We start from the raw sequence: 6,406 nt of genomic DNA, 5'->3' as shown, positions 1-6,406 counted from the left end.
TCTGGATGTCTTCTTTGCAGAAGACATCCAGATGGCCAACAGACACATGAAAAAGTGCTCCGTATCACTCGGCATCAGGGAAAGACAAATCAAAACCACAATGAGATATCACCTCACACCAGTCAGAATGGCTAAAATTAACAAGTCAGGAAATGACAGATGCTGGCGAGGATGCAGAGAAAGGGGAACCCTCCTACACTGTTGGTGGGAATGCAAGCTGGTGCAGCCACTCTGGAAAATGGCATGGAAGTTCCTCAAAAAGTTGAAAATAGAGTTACCCTATGACCCAGCCATCGCACTACTGGGTATTTACCCTAACGATACAAATGTAGTGATCCAAAGGGGCATGTGCACCCAAATGCACGTGGGTGCATTTATAGGAGCAATGTCCACAACAGCCAAACTATGGAAAGAACCTAAATGTCCATCAACAGATGAATGGATAAAGAAGAGGTGGTATATATAATACAATGGAATACTAAGCAGCCATCAAAAGAAATGAAATCTTGCCATTTGCCACGACGTGGATGGAACTAGAGGGTATTATTTTTATCAAAATAAGTCAATTGGAGAAAGACAACTATCATATGATCTCCTTGATATGAGGAAGTGGAGATGCAACATGGGGTTTTGGGGGTAGAAAAAGATTGAATGAAACAAGATGGGATCAGGCGGGAGACAAAACATAAGAGACTCTAAATCTCACAAAACAAACTGAGGGTTGCTGGGGGGAGGGGGGTTAGGAGAGGGTGGTGGGGTTATGGACTTTGGGGAGGGTATGTGCTATGTGAGTGCTATGAAGTGTGTAAACCTGGCAATTCACAGAACTGTACCCCTGGGGCTAATAATACATTATATGTTTATTAAAAATTTTTAAAAAATATTAAAAGTCTATGCAGATGTGATTAAGTTAAGGATCCTCATATGTGCAGATCATCCTGGATTACTAGGATGGGTCCTAAATGCTGCCACAAGCGTTCTTGTAAGCAAGACTCCAATTGCTGAAAAAAGGAAGACAAGAACGTAATGTGACCACAGAGACAGAGAGCAGAATGATGCAGCCACAGAGCAGCTGGAGCCACCAGAAGCAGATTTTGGAATCTTCCCTAGAGCCTTCAGTGGGCACATGGCCCTAGGAACCCCTGGGTTTCAGGTTGCCCAGAGAAGTATACGGAACCAATGTTTGCTGTTTCACATGGAGTTGATGGTAAGTTTGTTACAGCAGCCACAAGAAGCTAACACATGGTCAGAAAGTACTTTAAAAAATATCACTGGACCCGTGTTACACAGTCTAAAATCCAGTCTTTTGGATGTATTGCTATCTGTAGTCTACAGATTATTAAAAGCTTATTATTAAAAACTTTACTGTTTCTCCTCTGTATTATATTGTAATTAGTAGGGCCATAGAGGGGTTTCATTTCCTGGTGGGAGAACTGAGTCTGCATAATTTGTTCACCTCCTGAGGACCTTGATGGGATTCATCATTTGGGACCATTGGGCCCTGCCTCCAGGAGGTCACGTTAGTTAGTCCTCTTGTGTGCCATAGCAGTGCTTACTCTTTCTCAGATTTTTGGCCTTGACTATAGTTCTGTATGTTTATCCCTTCTTGCATCTATAAATAAAAGCAAGTACATATCCATTCTTTGGAAGCACATTGAGAAGTAATAAAAGAAAGAAAAAAAACACGCACATTTTAACATCATCTACTGATTAAAATCCATACAATAATTAAGATCATTTTATTATATTCATCTTATTTTTGTGTTACAACTACCTGCCTGTGTTATCTTTGCTAACTTTTCAGAGTATGATTAGGAATCTCTTGTTTTTAGGGACAAAACTGGCTCCGATTCACCATAGCTGTACTTAGATTCAAGGCCAAGGGCTATCCCTTCAAGTTGTTTCTTTGGTTCTTCTGACATTGCCTCTTCTTTTGGGCCCACTGAAATTTCCCAGATTCATCCTGATTTTTCCCTGACACAGATGTAGAATTAGCTACCCTGCTAGAATTCGTGGTTCCTTTTGTGGAGAACAGACCAGAGACTAAAGTCTGGATGTTAGAGTCTGGGTAGTGGGAAAGTGCTCTTGTTATTCTGGGATCATGGTAATAAAGACAGAAGCATATGTCTTGTTGAAGTCCTATATGTGCACTGACATTTCCACAAGTCCTTCATCTTTCCCCTGTGTTCATCTCTACCTGCTTTGCTCATTGCCCATAGAAGCTGGGCTCTAGAGCAGTCATCATTAGGGCTCCATTACTCTTGGCTTCTAGCTGGATCTGGTGGCTAGATGGGACAGACCAGCAGGAGGTCTTCAGGTGAGAAGGGCAGGATATTAGAATCTGCCTTTCCTCATTTTCCCTGATCCCTTTCCATGAAGGGAGTGAGACCTTGTCCTCCCCTGGCCCTTCAGGCCTTGAGTTGGTAGTGCATTCTTGCTGGTTAGAATCTCTCCCTGTTCTTTGCTGATCCCCTGTGTGTTGCTCACACCTCACCCCTCCTCACCCCACCCTCTCTAGTTAAACCTTTGGAATGGATTTTTGTGTTCCTGTTGACATGGTGAATAAGACTGTAACTTAACACATTATATTCTCATATACCCTAATTTTCTTACTTTACGTATTTTCATCGACTGCTGAAATTTATTCTTACATTGACAGAAACCATGTTTTCATTCTTTGTTTCAAGGTGAGATATAACATTTCTTGTAAGAAATGCTGTTTTTGAGTTAACCATGCAAACACATGAAGAACAAATGGGGTAAATTCGTGACAAACTAAACTGACCACAAGTAAAGCAGTTTCTCTAGGACTAGTTGGACTCCAAGGTTGGTTGGTTGATTGGTTGGTTGGCAGGTACAACCAAAAAGGCAGCTTTCTGTAGTTTTATTACATGAAATAAAAAAGTTTTATTATATACAGTATAACTCAGGAGATCTCCTTTCAGTCACTGTTCTGGCTACCCTTTGGGTGGTCCAACGAACTGGTGACCCAGAGACAGCGAACTGGTGACCCAGAGACAGAGGTATTTCTGGGGAGATTGAGAACTAATTTCTCTTCTTAATGAGATGGGAAGCTGGATCTTTTAAAATCAACTTTAATTTTTAGAATAGTTATAGATTTGTAGAAAAGTTGTGAAATTTGTGAATTCCCGTATAGCCCACACCCAAGTTCCTCTTACCATTAACATCTTACATTATTATGATGAATTTGTTACAATTAATGAATTCTGAGACATTATTATTAACTAAAGTCCATAATTTATCCAGATTTCTTTAATTTTATCTAATATCCTTTCTATTTCAGGACTCCCTCCAGATGTTACATGTGCCATCCTGTCACCGTGGGTTTCTTTAGACTGTGATAGCTCCTCGGAATCTCCTTGTTTTGATGATTGACAGTTTTAAAAAGTACTAGTGAGATATTTTGGAGATTGGAATGTGTGTGTGTGTGTGTGTGTGTGTGTGTGTGTGTGTGTGTGTGACCAACCTGGGGTTATGGGCTTCAGGGGGAAATGCCACAGGGGTAAAGTATCCTTTTAATCATATTCTATCAAGGGGCCATATTGTCCACATGACTTGCAACAGTTGGTCCTGATCCTGACCACCTGGCTGAGCCATGTTGGTCAGAGGGAAAGCACCACATGCACCCACACTATGGTGAGACTGAGTGGGAAATAGTTATGTTCCACTTCTTTGAGAGGTAAGTAGCTACACAAATTATCTGGAATTTTTCTGCATGAGAGATTTGCTCTCCTCCCGAGATTACTTATTTATTCAATCAACATAAAAGTGTAGATATTTATACTTTGGTATATCATCTAATATCACTTTATTTTGTTGTTCCAATTTTTCCAACTTTGGCCATTGTGCATTCTTTCATTGGCTCCTCTCTCCCCTTGGCATGCAGCCACAATTTGGGAGTTTTGTAAATTTTTGGCACTGCCTTACTTTTTCGCACTGCAAAATGCTCCTGCCTCATCTTACATAGTTCCTGATCCAGTCCTAGAATCACCCATTTCTCCAAGGTGGGAGGTTGGATTTTATAAAATAACATTTAGTATGAATTCCTCTGTGTTCCAAAAATTTATTGCGCAAATACAAGGGTGTGGAAAAAAGACACTGAAGAGGCAGGGAAACAGCCATATCATGGGATCTGAAGCTGCTCCCCGAAAACCTGTAACTAGGCCCTCGTATTTCCTAAGATGGTTTGTTTAAAGTCTCTTCCTAGTAACTTCAATGTATGTGCTTCCTCAGGGAGAATTTCTGTTATTCTTTTTTTTTTCTCCTGTGAATGAGTCACACTGTTTTTTCTCTTCACATGCCTCATAAGTATTTTTGTTGTTGAAAACTGAACACTTTGTATATAATAATGGGGTAACTCTGGATATCAGACTCTCCCCAGGGTTTGTTGGTGTTTTGCTATGGGTTGCATTGGTGTGTTTGTTTAGTAACCTTTCTAAACTATTTTTATAAAAACCTTATTTTTTGTCATGTGTCTCTGAAGACTTTATTCATTTAGTTTAGTAATCAATTAGTGACTGACCCTGATTTCCTTAAACACCTGGAGTAAAAACAGACAAGGAAGGAAAGAAGAGCAGGGCAGGGAAGGAGAGGGGAGGAGATGGATGGAGGAAGGGAGGAAGGAAGGGGAGAAGGGAACAGTAGAAGGAAGGAGAAAGGGAGCAGGGAGAAGAGGGGGAGAGGAGAAGATAGGACCTGGAGGACAAGTTCTGCTCTCCAGTGCCTGGAACCCTTAGCCCACACTGGGAATGTGGGCTACCATCTTAAAGGCCAGTGCCAAGCTGTGGAATGGGTATCAAGCAAGAAGTTAAAATGCCCCAAAACCCTCTTGTTCTTCAGTTTCCTTTTTCTTGATTAAGCACTTGTTTGGCTGCTGTAAAGCTTGAGATATCTTCCAGAGTTCTAACCACTATTTCCAACAGAGTTTTCTAGTTTTTCCCATGTTTGTGAGAAGGAATGAGCCTTCGAGATCCTTACTTTACCATTTCCATTGAAGCCAATTCTTCATTTGAGGTCTGCATATTGCAGGCAATAATTCAAGAGAGCAAAGCTTTTACCTTATCTTTGATCTTTAGAGCAAGCCTGAAGCAAAATCACATGAATAGAAATAAAGAATCCTCTGTCAAAATTAATGGTGTGCTGAGATGAGGATGTGGCAAAATCTGAAAATATTACTTAAAAACATTTTATTTTCTGGCTTCAATAGCATCGACTCAATGAGCTAAGGACAAGTTTGTGCTGGTCATCAAGGCTTGAGTGCCAGAATATTCTGTGATGCCTAGTGTCTATCAATAACTGGCCTTTATTAACTACTTCACATGTGCCCAGAGCCTCAATAAATGTTTTATGTTTACTTCCCTTATTCCTTTTAAGATGGTCACGCATTATGCTGTAAAGAATTAACTTAGACTCAGTTAGGTCAAAATCCTACATATAGTCACACAATGAGTACATAATAAAGTCAAGATTCAACTCAGACATTCTGATTCCATAACCACTCACAGAAATTAAGAAGTCTTTAAGAAGTAAACACTCCTTTCTCATATACAAGGCTTGATGAAGACATACCTGTGACGTACAGGGCTTGCCTCTAATGGATGGTACAGGGAGTGTGAGAAAGATAGCTCTGATCAAAGGCTGGAGATTGGGCACTCAGTGGTCTCCCTTTCTTCCCTTCTGGTAACAGCCTGAGATCTAATTTAACTCCACCCACTTTCCAAAACCAGAGTCAAACCAACCAACCTACTCCTCTCATTGTCGACATCTCTATCACAGCATGAAAAAGACTTGACCACAGAGAATAAGATCAGAGGAATCAGGACATCATTCTCTACCCACAATACACAAGGTAGACCAGAAAAGACAGTTTTCTTAGCCATCGACCCAATAAGAGTTTCTGTCAGTTCCTTAAGATATGTCAAAAATTAGTATTTATATCATTTATGTTTTGAATGTGTAATTCCACTTCTGGGGACCTATCCTAAATGATAGGTATAAACTAAGATTTATTAATAGGGGTACTCATCAGAATACTCGTAATGGCAAATAATTATATACACCTTAAATATGCAACACCCCAGGGAATGCTTGAAAAAGTGTGTGTGTGTGTGTGTGTGTGTGTGTAACATGTAAACTCCATGAGGGCAGGGATTGATTTGTTTCATTTCCTGTTGTTCCCCAGTGTTGACCACACCTGTCACACAAAAGTAGTTCCTTAAATATTTGTTGAATAGATGAATGAAAATAATGGAATACTTTGCATCCATAAAAACAAATTTTAAAAGATATGGATAATTACTCTGAATATAATTTTAAACAACTAAACAGAAAAATACAAAATTGTAAGCGTAATTGCAATTCTAATTTTAAAAAATCAGTTGGATAG

The sequence above is a fragment of the Mustela nigripes genome, chromosome 7 (assembly GCF_022355385.1).
Source record: "Mustela nigripes isolate SB6536 chromosome 7, MUSNIG.SB6536, whole genome shotgun sequence".
NCBI classification, from domain to species: Eukaryota; Metazoa; Chordata; class Mammalia; order Carnivora; family Mustelidae; genus Mustela; species Mustela nigripes.
Note: the sequence above shows the minus strand (reverse complement) of the source record.